This window comes from Schistocerca americana, chromosome 9, assembly GCF_021461395.2.
Source record: "Schistocerca americana isolate TAMUIC-IGC-003095 chromosome 9, iqSchAmer2.1, whole genome shotgun sequence".
NCBI lineage: Eukaryota > Metazoa > Arthropoda > Insecta > Orthoptera > Acrididae > Schistocerca > Schistocerca americana.
In genome coordinates, this window is record NC_060127.1 from 84511065 (window position 1) to 84529427 (window position 18363).

Here is an 18363-nt window from a genome sequence, read left to right on the forward strand (position 1 = left end):
TGCCTGCCCAAACGTTCACAGAAAATCTGTGTTGATGACGTGCGGATTCTCGTCAGCCCACACATGTTGATTGTGAAAATTTACAATTTGATCACGTTGGAATGAAGCCCAATCCGTAAAGAGAACATTTGCACTGAAATGAGGATTGACACATTGTTGGATGAACTATTCGCAGAAGTGTACTCGTGGAGGCCAATCAGCTGCTGATAGTGCCTGCACACGCTGTACATGGTACGGAAACAACTGGTTCTCCCGTAGCACTCTCCATACGGTGACGTGGTCAACGTTACCTTGTGCAGCAGCAACTTCTCTGACGCAGACATTAGGGTTATCGTCAACTGCACGAAGAATTGCCTCGTCCATTGCAGGTGTCCTCGTCGTTCTAGGTCTTCCACAGTCGCGAGTCGTAGGCTGGAATGTTCCGTGCTCCCCAAGACGCCGATCAATTGCTTCGAACGTCTTCCTGTCGGGACACCTTCGTTCTGGAAATCTGTCTCGATACAGACGTACCGCGCCACGGCTATTGCCCCTTGCTAATCCATACATCAAAAGGGCATCTGCCAACTCCGCTTTTGTAAACATTGCACTGACTGCAAAACCACGTTCGTGATGAACACTAACCTGTTAATGCTACGTACTGATGTGCTTGATGCTAGTACTGTAGAGCAATGAGTCGCATGTCAACACAAGCACCGAAGTCAACATTACCTTCCTTCAATTGGGCCAACTGGCGGTGAATCGAGGAAGTACAGTACATACTGACGAAACTAAAATGAGCTCTAACATGGAAATTAAGCGTTTCCGGACACATGTCCACATAACATCTTTTCTTTATTTGTGTGTGAGGAATGTTTCCTGAAAGTTTGGCCGTACCTTTTTGTAACACCCTGTATAAGGGAAAAATGAATTGAAGTTTGTGTTGGGGAGGGCACTCAGCTTAGGTAGTTTGTGCAGCAATGTTGACCATTGTGCTGTGGTAATGTAATGGTTGGCATTTCTGCCTAGCAAACAAGAAGACCCGGGTTCGAGTCCCGGCTGCAGCACAAATTTTAATTCATTTCGCCTGCTTCGATTATTATAATACTGGTATCCATGTAAAATAATAAGCCGTGAACTTTGGCGGCCTGTGGATGAATGTATGGTGCTGCAGCGCAATTTCACCGTGCAGCAACCAGGGGCCATGTCGACATCAGGGCTTAAAACCTCTGTGAAATTACGGTATATTGATAATTTTTACTTATGGACCGTCTGACAGCAACTGAATAAAACACAATTTTAGTGCCATACGCGTTTCGCCTTTATTTTCTGCAAGGCATCATCAGTGGCCTGGAATATGTACATACATTAGCTATTTTATTTACATTTTTGTCACTGTGCCTATAGGTTATAAACAGTTCTGGTGGTTGGTATTTCCTATTAAGTAGTAATGTTTTGAACTGTACTTACAGGTTGCGTGGACAATTTCTTACATATTACGCCCCTGTTGCATTTTAGGCGTTGTTCTTCTTCTTACGATAGCCAATTTGCGGTTTTTTCCACATTCCACTGCACTAAGCGCTGAACGCTTGTTTTAATGCAATGTTTTGGTTTCTGTTGCCGACTGTCAAATGTTTTTGCCAAAGATCGAATATTATTGCCAAACTTATGAGTGTGACTATTGAAGTATCTGTGGTCTGTTCGTGTATGCATTTGTGTGTGCGTTTGTGTATGTGTGTGTGTTTTTTGGTGTGATATTAATTTAATTTAATTTTTCTTTTCTTTTTTTTTTTGTCCTGTGTGTGTGTGTGTGTGTGTGTGTGTGCGTTTTGGTGTGGTATATATTTTTTTGTGCTGTGTGAGTGTGTCTGTCTGTATTTTGGTGTTTTTTTTGTTTTTTTTTTTTTTTTGTTTTGGGTACTGTGTGTGTGTGTGTGTGTGTGTGTGTGTGTGTGTGTGTCACACTCATAAGTTTGGCAATAATATTCGATCTTTGGCAAAAACATTTGACAGTCGGCAACAGAAACCAAAACATTGCATTAAAACAAGCGTTCAGCGCATAGTGCAGTGGAATGTGGAAAAAACCGCAAAATTGGCGTTCATAAGAAGAAGAACAGCACCAAAAATGCAACAGGGGCGTAATATGTAAGAAACTGTCCACGCAACCTGTAAGTACAGTTCAAAACATTACTACTTGCTAGGAAATACCAACCACCAGAACTGTTTATAACCTATAGGCACAGTGACAAAAATGTAAATAAAATAGCTAACATATGTACATATTCCAGGCCACTGATGATGCCTTGCAGAAAATGAAGGCGAAACGCGTATGGCACTAAAATTGTGTTTTATTCAGTTGCTGTCAGACGGTCCATAAGTAAAAATTATCAATATACCGTAATATTACACGCAACTGAGGAAGACAGGACTACAAAAGTTGAAGATGTCTCTGTGAAATTAGTTCTGTGTATCCAATGGGACAGTAACAGTGCCTCGGAGACGGGAGCATAGACAATATACGCAGATGTCAGCATCTGGGAGCGGACGTGTAGTTGGGCTCCAAGAAGCCAGTTCGAGTAATGGGCGAATCGCTCGAGATTTGAAAGGAGCGGTGCCACTGTTCGACGGTGTCATCAGGAATGGGTGAAAAATGACCGAACACAGAGTCAAGAATGAAGCCGTCGACGTAGAGAGGCGACAGAACGTGACGAGCAAGCAGTCATCAGAGGGGTGCTGGAGAACCCCCGATTCGTCATTGTCGTCAGTCCGACGAGCAAGTGGCGCTCCAGTGATCGGAAGGACAATTGATAGTCACCTCACAGAAACGGGACCGAGCTCAAAGCGCCCCTTGTGCCATCTACCATTGGCCTCTGTACACCAACAAACGCTTTTGCAGTGGTTTCGGGCACATTAGGTCTGCAGTGTCATTGACTGGACTAGAATTGTCTTCAGTGATGAGTCTGGCTTCGAAGTGAGCCCCAATGAGCAGCGAAGACTTGTCTGGAGACGGATCGGACTGCGGTGGGATAACGTCCGGTCTCCCTGCATACGGCCCAACAACCAGGAGTGATGGTCAGGAGTGCGATTTCATTTCATTTCAGGATCCCATTGGTTGTTACTGTGTCGTCCGTACAGGATACAGCCAGGGCAAAATCACCACAAGCGCAAAGATGCGAGTTGCTGCCAGGGTCCTAGAGACTCGCCACTTGCGCGAATTCCACCAGCGCCACGGGCGGCGCTGTGGATGAAGGTCTTTGCCTCGGCCAATTGCCGGCCGAGTACAATCCGTAAATTACCGGACGACTGCGGTCAGGAGCCTACTCGGAAGACAGAAGAGCAGCTCTCGCCCACTTGGCTATAGATTATCGACCGAGCGAGGTGACGCAGTGGTTAACACAGCCGGCCGCAGTGGCCGAGCGGTTCTAGGCGCTTCAGTCTGGAACCAAGCGACCGCAACGGCCGCAGTTTCGAATCCTGCCTCGGGCATGAATGTGTGTGATGAACTTAGGTTAGTTAGGTTTAAGTAGTTCTAAGTTCTAGGGGACTGATGACCTCAGATGTTAAGCCCATAGTGCTCAGAGCCATTTCAACCATTTTTTGGTTAGCACATTGGGCTCGCATTTGGGAGGACGACGGTTCAGTCCCGCGTCCGGCCATCCATCTTGATTTAGGTTTTCCGTGATTTCCCTAAATCGCTCCGGACAAATGCCGGGATGGTTCCTTTGAAAGGGCACGGCCGACGTCCTTCCCCGTCCTTTCCTAATCCGACGAGACCTATGACCTCGCTGTCTGGTCTCCTCCCCCAAACAACCCAACCCAACCCAACCCCGCTATAGATCATCGTCCAAGGCTGACTTAGGCAGAGAACGTCGTTTAGTGGACTCTTATAACTACATCTGCATCCATACTCCGCAAGCCACCTGACGGTGTGTGGCGGAGGGTACCTTGAGTACCTCTATCGGTTGTCCCTTCTATTCCAGTCTCGTATTGTTCGTGGAAAGAAGGATTGTCGCCATGCTTCTGTGTGGGCTATAATCTCTCTGATTTTATCCTCATGGTCTCTTCGCGAGATATACGTAGGAGGGAGCAATATACTGCTTGACTCTTCAGTGAAGGTATGTTCTCGAAACTTCAACAGAAGCCCGTACCGAGCTACTGAGCGTCACTCCTGCAGAGTCTTCCACTGGAGTTTATCTATCATCTCCGTAACGCTTTCGCGATTACTAAATGATCCTGTAACGAAGCGCGCTGCTTTCCGTTGGATCTTCTCTATCTCTTCTATCAACCCTTCTGGTACGGATCCCACACTGCCGAGCAGTATTCATGCAGTGGGCGAACAAGCGTACTGTAACCTACTTCCTTTGTTTTCGGATTGCATTTCCTTAGGATTCTTCCAATGAATCTCAGTCTAGCATCTGCTTTACCGACGATTAACTTTATATGATCATTCCATTTTAAATCACTCCTAATGCGTACTCCCAGATAATTTATGGAATTGCTGACCTGCTATTTTGTATCTAAACGATAAGGGATCTATCTTTCTATGTATTCGCAGCACTAAACAGACAGTTGTTGTAAATTGCATTTGCTATATACTGTGATGTTTACCTACGATTATTTGCACTTAGCTACTGATGGCCTTTTCTATGTTATATTTCATGCAGAGTTGCAGACTTAATCATTCAACAAGTCGCAAAGATAAGGAACCTTTTTAAGTCATTTGTGTGACTTTGTTACTAATTTGTTGGAGTGTTGTAGATCCTTCCTTCTCCTGTCCTGTTGCCTGACTCTGGGGCATAGCTGTGTAACAGTGGGCAGGGAGAAATTGTCTTAGCGGTGTTCTGCACCAGAAGCTGTTTCACGAACTCGGCCTACCGTAATAGCAGTGGCACCTCGGCCTCCACTGGAGTAGCGACGAGGCCTTTACAGAACGAGCGACGAGGGTTTACAAAAGTTGTCATCCGCGGAACGCTTACAGTACAGCGGTACTTCGACGGTATTCTACGCCCAGTTTTTTTGCACTTCATGAGAGGCCATCCTAGGCTTACGTTTCAGCAAGATAATACCCGACCGCACTCGGCGATAGTTTCTGCTGCTTGGCGTCGTGCTTGCCAAAACCTGCCTCGGCCGTCAAGGTCGCTGCCCATTTCCCCAGTTGAGAACGTTCGGAGCATTGTGGGATTATGGGAGAGGCCCTCCAACGAGTTCGGAATCTTGACGGTCTAGCCCGCTAATTCGACGGAATTTGGCTCGACATTCCTCAGGAGCACATCCAACAACTCTATCAGTCAATGCCAAGCCGAATAATTGCTTGCCTAAGGGTGCAAGGAGGACCAACGCGCTAGCGACTTCCTTGATTTGTGAGTCCCTTTCTCTTTAGTAAATAATCCAATTTTTTTCTGAAATTTTACTCATTTGTTTGTCCGTAAATACACATCACACCTACCATTTTTCGTCCCATTCTGATAATTCCTTCGTGTTGCGTTTATTTTTTAGAATATTTGCAAGGAATTTTCGATATGTAACCATACAGGTTACTTCGGGCAAGGTGTTCCTCCTCTAAACATGAGACTTTCCCCTAGATGTTTCGCCCACCGCTTACGAAGAAAGGTACCGAATTACTCAACTGATGTAAAATTCAATCACAGTTTCGTACAGAAGGCGAAACGACGAATCCAATGACTGCAGTCATATTAAATGAATCGACAACTTAATCCTTTCGTGAGCAAAATTATTGAGCAGTTTTTTTTAATGAATGGAGAGCAGATAGTAGTTAACAGATAGGTATATTTAACATACAGAATATCAAATTTGCTCCAACTGTGAAAGTGAGGTCACACAACAAGGTGGGAAGTATTCTTCCCACTGCCCTTCCTTGGAGTTAAATGACAAAAACAACTTTTTCAATATATGTCATATTTATTTGATAAATTTACTTCTCTTGTTCACAATTACGAGGGCAGTTCAATAAGTAATGCAACACATTTTTTTTCTCGGCCAATTTTGGTTGAAAATACCGGAAATTTCTTGTGGAATATTTTCAAACATTCCCGCTTCGTCTCGTATAGTTTCATTGACTTTCGACAGGTGGCAGCGCTGTACGGAGCTGTTAAAATGGCGTCTGTAACGCATGTGCGTTGCAAACAACGGGCAGTGATCGAGTTTCTTTTGGCGGAAAACCAGGGCATCTCAGATATTCATAGGCGCTTGCAGAATGTCTACGGTGATCTGGTAGTGGACAAAAGCACGGTGAGTCGTTGGGCAAAGCGTGTGTCATCATCGCCGCAAGGTCAAGCAAGACTGTCTGATCTCCAGCGTGCGGGCCGGCCGTGCACAGCTGTGACTCCTGCAATGGCGGAGCGTGCGAACACACTCGTTCGAGATGATCGACGGATCACCATCAAACAACTCAGTGCTCAACTTGACATATCTGTTGGTAGTGCTGTCACAATTGTTTACCAGTTGGGATATTCAAAGGTTTGTTCCCGCTGGGTCCCTCGTTGTCTAACCGAACACCATAAAGAGCAAAGGAGAACCATCTGTGCGGAATTGCTTGCTCGTCATGTGGCTGAGGGTGACAATTTCTTGTCAAAGATTGTTACAGGTGATGAAACATGGGTTCATCACTTCGAACCTGAAACAAAACGGCAATCAATGGAGTGGCGCCACACCCACTCCCCTACCAAGAAAAAGTTTAAAGCCATACACTCAGCCGGTAAAGTCATGGTTACAGTCTTCTGGGACGCTGAAGGGGTTATTCTGTTCGATGTCCTTCCTCATGGTCAAACGATCAACTCTGAAGTGTATTGTGCTACTCTTCAGAAATTGAAGAAACGACTTCAGCGTGTTCGTAGGCACAAAAATCTGAACGAACTTCTTCTTCATGACAACGCAAGACCTCACACAAGTCTTCGCACCCGAGAGGAGCTCACAAAACTTCAGTGGACTGTTCTTCCTCATGCACCCTACAGCCCAGATCTCGCACCGTCGGATTTCCATATGTTTGGCCCAATGAAGGACGCAATCCGTGGGAGGCACTACGCGGATGATGAAGAAGTTATTGATGCAGTACGACGTTGGCTCCGACATCGACTAGTGGAATGGTACCGTGCAGGCATACAGGCCCTCATTTCAAGGTGGCGTAAGGCCGTAGCATTGAATGGAGATTACGTTGAAAAATAGTGTTGTGTAGCTAAAAGATTGGGGAATAACCTGGTGTATTTCAATGCTGAATAAAACAACCCCTGTTTCAGAAAAAAAATGTGTTGCATTACTTATTGAACTGCCTCGTACTTGCCATGAAATTTTCTGAAACATGGGTCTATGCAAAGTGGTATTTGACAATATGTACAAACACAGCGAGTGCTCTTTTCCGCAGTTTTGGTACTACATCCAGTAGGTTTCTCCTAAAATGGGTTGATGCTCCCCTACAGCCACATGACGAAAATCTTCAGGTACTTTACCCCTTTTTGCCAGAAAGACAGGTTTTTGTCCACGCCATTTTGGAATGAGAAGCCAGCGATCAATTGTCTGGTTAGATGGATCCTGTATGTGAGCTAATCATGCTGTCCACTTTCTCTTTTACTTATTTTCCACAGGATAAAACTGTTCACTGCAGCAACGTCCATCAGGAAATAAAATATTCTGTGCCACCATTTTACAGAACGTCGGCCAATAGCATACCTTTCTCGTAATTGATCAAACTTATCGACACCACCCATTATTTTGTTGTATTCTGCCACAACTTCAGGACAAGAAATCTCTGTACTAGTACCATCCTTGTTTTTCCTTTTCACTGTGGCTGTTTCTCATGGGTCATGAATTGAGGACAGAAAAGTGCCTGGACAGTTATCCATCCATTTTACTGCTGAAATGGCTCCTTTTGTTTCAAACTGGAATTCTCCTCGTTCCAATTTTAAGTTTTCCTTCATAAATTTGGGTAAATACTATAGCTTTGAGGAAAAAATCACAAAATGTCACGCAAACAGCACTGAAAGGATCCTCTACAGAGCAACACTCAGCTATAGAATGCCTCTGCGTGAAGGTACAGCAAAAACGGCGGGAACTTCCGATTAGAAGTAGTACCCTATACTGTTCACTAGGTGGTAGCACCATACAGAGGTGGGAACTGTGAATCCCACGGGACTAGGAGCGAGTTCATTGTAGTGGGAAGCATGTTTCCCACGGCTCACGAAAGGGTTAATAAGCAAATTTCTACTAATGAAAATAACTTTCCTTGTGATTCTGGGCTTACCGATGCGTTGCTGAAGAGTTTCTTTCGAGCCACGCCAATGCAGCTGGCTCTGGGGCAGGGCCACAGGGGATGCCAATTCGGAATGATAACTTCTCTCACTGCTCGTTATTTTTTAACCTGCGCAACAAGGCAGTCGCGGCCTCCAGGGAACAGGGTTGCCAGGGCCAAAAATAAAAAAAGCCGGCCTCGGAGCTGTGATTAGCCGGGTATTTTTCCTTAAAAGCCATACTACCTCTTTAAAGTATAAATGATCATTCGGGTATTCTCAGTGGTTTTTTAATAACCAGTTACAGGCAATATTTTGGGAGATTGGACTTAAACATACTTAAACTAAACAAAGCAATTACTAAACAGCCTTCTAATTTGGCAGTTATTATTTCAATTAAGAGACCAGTCTTCTCAGTTGTTCAGTCTTCTTTCTGTCAAAACTTATTTGTTAGAACAGGCTTTTTTTCTGTCGGAATATAGTACATCTGCAATGCCAAAGATTTACTCTTCTACGAATTCGGTGTCAGGATAAGGGTTTTTCTACTCATTAAAAAAGTAGCTTTAACCTAACTGTCGCACTGTGCCGTCGGTTTGGAAAACATATGCTGTTGCTCGTAAGCCGGCCGGAGTGACCGAGCGGTTCTAGGCGCTACAGTCTGGAACCGCGCGACCGCTACGGTCGCAGGTTCGAATCCTGCCTCGGGCATGGATGTGTGTGATGTCCTTAGGTTAGTTAGGTTTAAGTACTGTAGTTCTAAGTTCTAGGGGACTGATGACCTCGGCGGGGTCAGGGATTTTCTCTGCCTCGTGATGGCTGGGTGTTGTGTGCTGTCCTTAGGTTAGTTAGGTTTAAGTAGTTCTAAGTTCTAGGGGACTGATGACCATAGATGTTAAGTCCCATAGTGCTCAGAGCCATTTGAACTGATGACCTGAGAAGTCCCATAGTGCTCAGAGCCATTTGATTCATTTTGCTCGTACAAATTCGAACTTATATTTGAAATTTTTCCTTCCGCAACTACCTTGTAAGAAGTGGTGGTTCCTTTTTTTAAGATTTGTTGATGCCTTCAGCTGCCATTTTCTTTATTTCATGTACGATTGTACAATTTGGGCCTTAGGCCATTTTCAAGTATTTTATGGATGATTTTTAGTAGTAAATTATCTCATGTGCGTCGTTGCTCCTATGACACCACATCACGCTCATAAAATAAATCCGAGATGTTCACGCTATTTTAGGAACAAATTACTTTCGAGCAGTTGTGCACTAGACAACAAGCAAACAGGTTTATCTCTGTACATGTTGAAGAAATAATCCTCCGTCCACTGCTTCTGGAATTGACGATATTCAGCATCTATTTTTCTCCTATAACTGCCAGACGTTTTGCGAAAAAGTCGATAAAGATTCACGGCAACACTTTTATGAAGTTAAACAACTAGCACAAAACTTTTGCGCGTGAACAGAGCTGTTCAAGTTGGCAAATTTGGCGATTACCAGGTAATTTTCATGCTACTGTCGCCTACTTCTAACGTCTGCAATCCATCAATGTGTACAACAAATGTAGCAGTAGGCTGTAAATTAGACATGAGTGCTGCCAGCACTGATCCAAAGGTGACAATGTCTCTACGATATTGCGGTGTCTGTGTTGCTAAGAGAGACAATGCATAGTTCTTTCGGACATGGCAGCATATCCGAAGGAATATTGCATTGTCTCTCTTAGCAACACAGACACCGTAATATCGTATTTATCCGCCGATACCAGGCAGCGAATTACAATTAAAATATCTTTCTCTGTACGGGAATTACGTATGTCCAACAGTACAGGTTGTGGCTCAGGAACGCAGACGTATGGAAGTTTGGGTCTGGCCTTGAGGTGAGCAGGGACAGCCAAATCTGTGAAGGCAACTACTGGTGTAAAGAGGGCTCTGAGCACTATGGGACTTAACATCCATGGTCATCAGTCCCCTAGAACTTAGAACTACTTAACCTATCTAACCTAAGGACAGCACACAACACCCAGTCATCACGAGGGAGAGAAAATCCCTGACCCCGCCGGGAATCGAACCCGGGAACCCTGGCGTGGGAAGCGAGAACGCTACCGCACGACCACGAGCTGCGGACTGTAAAGAGGGACATCGGAGTTTGAGTCCCGGTGAGACAGCAATTTTCATTGCCATCATGCCCTTGTACAGCCATGGTTGTTCGTACACTCAACCGCAAATACATTTCACAAAAATATTTCTCCCGGCACACTTTCAAGGTGGTGAATTGATTCGTCCACTCTCCCCACGCTGCGTGAGCACATAGGCCATAACTTCGCGCTCGTACCATAAGTTCATCATATTCAGTGGCGGCGAAAAAGCATTGCGCATGAGCAGATCAAGCAAAACTTTGTGGTCTGCGTCATAAGCTACAAACCCGAGGCTACTCAGCCGTCGGCGGAATCATCGGAAAATAACAATGCGAGGGCCGGATTGAAACAGTTCATTGGTCGGATCCGGTCCGCAAGCCACTGGTTGTCAACCCGAGGTGTAGCTGTAAACCGGAGCGCACCCACGTGCGTTTTATCACCCCAGAGCGTTGCCCCTTTGTGAACAAAGGTGACAAAAGTCATCGGTTATGCACATATTCAGAAGGCGGTAATATTGCGTACACAAGGTATGAAGTAGCAGTGCATTGGCGGAGGCATCATTTGTACTCAGGTGGTTCATGTGACAAGGTTTTAGACGTGATTGTGAATTAACAGGAATCATTTGTACTCAGGTGGTTCATGTGACAAGGTTTTAGACGTGATTGTGAATTAACAGGCCTTGAGCGCGGTGTCTAGTTGGAGCTAGACACATGGGACATTCCATTTCCGAAACTGTTAGGGAATTCAATTTTCAGAGGTCCACAGTTTTAAGAGTGCCGAGAATACCAAATTTCAGGCATTAGCTCTCACCACGGACAACGCAGTGGGCGATGGCCTTCAATCAGTGACACAGAGCAATGGTTCCAGAATGAGATTTTCACTCTGCAGCGGAGTGTGCGCTGATATGAAACTTCCTGGAAGATTAAAACTGTGTGCCCGACCGAGACTTGAACTCGGGACCTTTGCCTTTCGCGGGCAAGTGCTCTACCAACTGAGCTACGGAAGCACGACTCACGCCCGGTACTCACAGCTTTACAGTTTCATATCAGCGCACACTCCGCTGCAGAGTGAAAATCTCATTCTGGAAACATCCCCCAGGCTGTGGCTAAGCCATGTCTCCGCAATATCCTTTCTTTCAGGAGTGCTAGTTCTGCAAGGTTCGCAGGAGAGCTTCTGTAAAGTTTGGAAGGTAGGAGACGAGGTACTGGCAGAAGTAAAGCTGTGAGTACCGGGCGTGAGTCGTGCTTCGGTAGCTCAGTTGGTAGAGCACTTGCCCGCGAAAGGCAAAGGTCCCGAGTTCGAGTCTCGGTCGGGCACACAGTTTTAATCTGCCAGGAAGTTTCATATCAGAGAGCAATGGTGTTTGCGTAGAGCTGTCAGTGCTAACAGACAAGCAACAATGCCTGAAATAACCGCAGAAATAAATGTGGGACGTACAACGAACGCATCCGTCAGGACAGTACGGCGAAATTTGGCATTGATGGGCTATGTCTTTGCTAACACCACTACATCGCCTGCAGCGCCTCTCCAGGGATAGTGAACATATCGGTTGGACCCTAGACTGGAAAACCGTGGCCCTGATTTCGGTTGGTAAGAGCTGACGGCAGGGATCGAGTGTGGCGTAGACCCCTCGAAGCCAAGGATCCAAATTGTCAACACGGCGCCATGCAAGCTGTAGGTGGCTTAATAATGGTGTTGCCTGTGTTTACGTGAAATGGACTGGGTTCTCTAGTCGAACCGAACCGATCGTTGTCTGGAAGCGGCTATGTTCGGCTACTTGGAGACCATTTGCAGCCATTCAAGAACTTTATGTTCCCAAACCACCATGGAATGTTTATGGGTGGCACTGCGCCATGGCACAGGACGTAATTGTTGGCGAATGGTTTGATGAACATTCTGGACAGTTCGAGAGAAGGATTTGGCCACCCAGATCGCCCGACAAGAATCCCATCGAACATTTATGGGACACAATCGAGAGCCCAGTTCGTGCACGAAATCCTGCACCGGCAACATTTTTGCAAATATGGCCGTCTATAGAGGCTAGATGGCTCAGTATTTCTGCAGGGGACTTCCAACGACTTACTGAGCCATTGCCACGTCCAGCTGCTGCACTAGGCCGCGCATAAGGACGTCCGACACGAAATTAGAACGTATCCCGTGGCTTTTGCGATAGCAATGTAGGTAATTTCCAAGAATGATTGCCTATCGAAGTCGGCGGGGGAAGGGAGGGGGGGTCCAAACGATACACATCGAAGTTGCGATAGTAAATCGATTATGGAAGTGTCGTGGCGCGCATTACGAGTAAGTTTCAAGTTGTCACTACAGCAACGTCAAAAGAGAAGCTTTAGAGAAGCACTTGTAAATTGAAAGGAGACGACTGTCCTTACTCGTCATCAGTGTTATCGTCTTGTGACAGTCTGCGTGATGTACGAGGTGTGGCTAGAAAAAAACCGGACTAGTACTGGTGAAACAATAAAACGAATGCAATAAGGCTGAAAGTCGCGTGGCCTGTCACGTGACTCTCGCTCCGCCTACTGCTCGAGTTTCATCTGCCTCCTGCACTCAGTCTGCCCGTGGCGTCTGTTTTAAGTAGTTGACGTTTTGTCTGTGCGTCGGAAAATGTTGAGTGTGCAGAAAGAACAGCGTGTTAACATCAAATTTTGTTTCAAACTAGGAAAATCTGCAAGTGAAACGTTTGTAATGTTACAACAAGTGTACGGCGATGATTGTTTATCGCGAACACAAGTGTTTGAGTGGTTTAAACGATTTAAAGATGGCCGCGAAGACACCAGTGATGACACTCGCACTGGCAGACCATTGTCAGCAAAAACTGATGCAAACATTGAAAAAATCGGTAAACTTGTTCGACAAGATCGCCGTTTAACAATCAGAGCAGTGTCTGAGTTAACAGGAGTTGACAAGGAAAGTGTTAGGCAGATTCTTCATGAAAGTTTCAACATGAACAAAGTGTGATCAAAAATGGTTCCAAAGCGTCTCACAATTGAACAGAAGGAACGCCGAAGAATGATTTGTTCTGACATCCTGGAAAACATTGAAAGTGATCCCACCTTCTTACAAAATGTTATTACTTGCGATGAATCGTGGTTTTTTACTTACGATCCCGAAACTAAACGCCAATCGATGCATTGGAAAACTGGTTCTCCACGACAAAAAAAAGCACAAATGTCAAAATCGAAATTCAAGGCAATGACGATTGTTTTTTTTTTTTTTTGACATCAAAGGGATTGTGCACATTGATTGGGTACCAGAGGGACAAACAGTGAATCAGCATTACTACATTAGCGTCCTGGCTACCCTACATGAGCGAGTACGGAGAAAACGGAACGATTTGTGGAGAAAAAAGTCATGGATCCTTCACCAAGACAATGCCCCAGCTCACAGTGCATTGTCAGTGAAGACGTTTTTGGCAAAACACAACATTCCCATCTTAGATCATCCACCCTACTCACCTGATTTGGCCCCCTGTGACTTTTTTCTTTTCCCTAAAGTCAAGTCAGCTTTGAAAGGAACTAGATTTGAGACTGTTGAAGCAGTAAAAGAAAAAGCGACGGAAGTAATGTATGGACTTACCGAAAATGATCTGCAGCATTGCTATGAACAGTGGAAAATTCGTATGGAGCGGTGTAGAGACCGAGGAGGAGAGTACATTGAAGGAGATAACATGAAATTGTAAATAATTGTAAATAAATGTTTTTTCCAGCATCAGTCCGGTTGTTTTCTAGCCGCACCTCGTATAAGCTACAGGGGCAATTCCTATTTTCCCGTAGCCAGGGTAAACTCTGCCAATATCAAGCAGGAATATCGGCAAAGTGTCGCATGTGTCGACTTTTCCCTGCAAACACGAGTTGTGGAAGTATAGGTACTGGAACGAGTACAGTTAGTCCCTCTGTCCTAGACGCCCTTCTCTTTTTATGGTAGACTTGACACGACTTCCACAGCCGTTCTATATTCTGGGTGCGGACACTGGCGTCATCTGAACAGACGAACTCCACAGAATGGTTCACGAACTCGTGGTCGAACGCTTCAGCTTTTAGAGTCTGGTACGACTGAAACCCGTCTGTAATCACTTTCGTTCCAGGCAGTATAGTGTTTTATGAGACCCACTAAAGTCACCTTGTCTCGGGACAATACCCTCACAACGAAACACTTGCGGGACTCTTCTTCTATACCACCGAATACCCAAATATGATCTTGTGGTGAGCGTACTGTAAGACCTTCGGTACACACACCATCAGATTATTTGACTTGTCACTCTAACGAAGTAGGCGAGTGTCAGCAATACGTCTCGTGGTCTTATCGTGGCGTGTTTATCTTCTGCCGTTAGGTCAGACGATAGAAATGTCACTTGCACGCTTAGAGTAGCAGACTGACAGTGACCAACTTTAAACAGAACTTGATTAATTTTCACACACATTTATTAAAATAGTAAAAAGCATAGACATTACGTAACTTGATTCTGGATGCTGTTTACAATTGACAATCTGAAGTTCCTTTGGTCTTGGTACGTTAATCTTATTCTCACATACATCTCTGATACTTGACAAAAGTGTCTATACATTTATCTTCATGGCTATGTACAGGAATATGGTAATCTTATTAGGCGAAGAGTGAAACTTGACTATATACTGGCACAGATAAATGTAGAACTCGTACAGACTGGTACAGACTAATGCAGACTGGTACAGACTGACTAATTGGAGGTCTGTACACTCGTTATAATACCTCGCGCGTTCATGTATCACTGTGCGAGTGTGATCCGTGAGGAGAAAAGGTTCTACGATAGCAGCAATCTCATTGGCTGCGTTACATATTAATACGCGGATCGGCGGAAGCAGAATTTGGTCCGTCTCTAAGACAGCGCCATCTCATAGCGCGGAGACGGACGAGCACTGCGCCTGCGCTGTTGTGCTTAGCGGGGCGCGCTCTAGTGGGAAAGTTGTGTACTCGCTGACTACGCGGAACTATGTACACAACAGATCTATTTCACTTTTAGAAGGTCGTCCTCTCTGGTTCTTTCGTCTAGCAATATGAGATTCGTCTACTTCCGCAATTTTATTCGCTCCACCAATTGGCACACTATCATTTGTCAGCACCATGTAACAGACTTCTCGGCGAAACCAGTAGTCACACACGGTAATTGCGGATACCTCAGTTTCTGAGGCTGCGGCTTGTAACGTGTAATCTCGAATCCAGCACGACTTAAGAATTACACTCGTCTGAATGGATAATTCGGTGGACTCGAACCACGTATTCTTCCTGATGCTGGCTTGCTTTCCGCAAAGTCCGCAATGAAATTGCAACGGTATCTCAGTGTCGACACTCCTCTTAAGAAGTTTTACAGACTTAGCAGCACCACAGTCCCTCCTTTCCTGGTCCGGCAGAAATCCATATTTGTGGCAAAAAGTCAAACATTTGACTATGCTGCATATGCATGGAATTAAGAGTTTTCCATGTCAGACAATCCGCAGAAGAAACGTGAGAGAAAGCAGACATTACACTCGGTATCGACAGAAACCGTGTGGGTTTCCCAATCACATCACAAGTAATTACGGCGCGAATGTAATGTACACAAACTAAAGGAACATCGGAAAACTGATAAAAATGACGATCACAAATAATTGATCATCTACATCTACATCTACATGATTACTCTGCAATTCACATTTAAGTGCTTGGCAGAGGGTTCATCCAGCCACATTCATACTATCTCTCTACCATTCCACTCCCGAACAGCGCGCGGGAAAAACGAACACCTAAACCTTTCTGTTCGAGCTCTGATTTCTCTTATTTTATTTTGATGATCATTCCTACCTATGTAGGTTGGGCTCAACAAAATATTTTCGCATTCAGAAGAGAAAGTTGGTGACTAAAATTTCGTAAATAGATCTCGCCGCGACGAAAAACGTCTTTGCTTTAATGACTTCCGTCCCAACTCGCGTACCATATCTGCCACACTCTCTCCCCTATTACGTGATAATACAAAACGAGCTGCCCTTTTTTGCACTCTTTCGATGTCGTCCTTCAATCCCACCTTGTAAGGATCCCACACCGCGCAGCAATATTCTAATAGAGGACGAACTAGTGCAGTGCAAGCTGTCTCTTTAGTGGACTTGTTGCATCTTCTAAGTGTCCTGCCAATGAAACGCAACCTTTGGCTCGCCTTCCCCACAATATTATCTATGTGGTCTTTCCAACTGAAGTTGTTCGTAATTTTAACACCCAGGTACTTAGTTGAATTGACAGCCTTGAGAATTGTACTGTTTATCGAGTAATCGAATTCCAACGGATTTCTTTTGGAACTCACGTGGATTGTTATTTAGCATCAACTTCCACCTACCACACCATACAGCAAACTTTTCTAAATCGCTTTGCAACTGATACTGGTCTTCGGATGACCTTACTAGACGGTAAATTACAGCATCATCTGCGAACAACCTAAGAGAACTGCTCAGATTGTCACCCAGGTCATTTATATAGATCAGGAACAGCAGAGGTCCCAGGACGCTTCCCTGGGGAACACCTGATATCGCTTCAGTTTTACTCGATGATTTGCCATCTATTACTACGAAATGCGACCTTCCTGACAGGAAATCACGAATCCAGTCGCACAACTGAGACGATAACCCATAGGCCCGCAGCTTGATTAGAAGTCGCTTGTGAGGAACGGTGTCGAAAGCTTTCCGGAAATCTAGAAATACGTAATCAACTTGAGATCCCCTGTCGATAGCGGCCATTACTTGGTGCGAATAAAGAGCTAGCTGCGTTGCACAAGAACGATGTTTTCTGAAACCATGCTGATTACGTATCAATAGATCGTTCCCTTCGAGATGATTCATAATGTTTGAATACAGTATATGCTCCAAAACCCTATTGCAAACCGACGTCAATGATATAGGTCTGTAGTTCGATGGATTACTCCTACTACCCTTCTTAAACACTGGTGTTACCTGCGCAATTTTCCAATCTGTAGGTACAGATCTATCGGTGAGCGAGCGGTTGTATATGATTGCTAAGTAGGGAGCTATTGTATCAGCGTTATCTGAAAGGAACCTAATCGGTATACGATCTGGACCTGAAGACTTGCCCGTATCAAGCGATTTGAGTTCCTTCGCATCCCCTAAGGTATCTACTTCTAAGAAACTCATGCTAGCAGCTGTTCGTGTTTCATAACGCCCGGCCACGAGACTTCCATAATCTATCTACTACCACTCGTTTGATATGTATCGTTTTGACTCCTCCGACTTCGATACACAATCATTCTTGGAATTTACCGCAATGTAGATGTTGGCCGTAAGTAAATGAATTCGGTAGGTGAATGCGTGAAGTACTCACGATGCCCTCTGCTCCTGCGAGCACGGCGAACACGCGCAGGACGGTGCACCCTTGTTGCTTCACCCTGTGCTGCCACATCCCGACGTTCTTGGTTCGCAGTCCGGCGTCTCCGTGGAAACCGCAACACAGCAGCAGCGGTGCGTGGATGCCAACCGTGGGAGTGGGCTGCGCCCGATTCTTGACGACCTGTCGTCAAACTGTACGTCGTCGCGCTATTCAGAATGTGAGGCGAAAGATCACTTTCCTTGTGACAGATGTTTGGCGTTCCCGACCTAGTCAGACACGTTTTTAGGCACACGTCTTGACAAGCCTGTTACAGGTCAGCGATGGCCCAACCCGAGAATACCGAATACTGTGATACAACCCGTCGGCATTGACCTCTGACGTCACAACTTACCACAGGTGATGCTTTTCAAAGATTTAAAAACATACACAAATGTTGAGAAACAAACGATTGTAGTACAGAGAAAATAGATCGTGGACGTATTTCGCTTAGATCCATATTTCGGACGTAATGCTACAAATGTCACTTGTTTCACAGTAGGAAAGCCAAGTACCCTAGCTTTCGCTAACACTAGTATCCCATTCTTCAGTTGACCTATATAACTCATCTGAAGGATAGGATACTAGTACTAGCGAAGGCAAACATACGTAATATTGGCATGC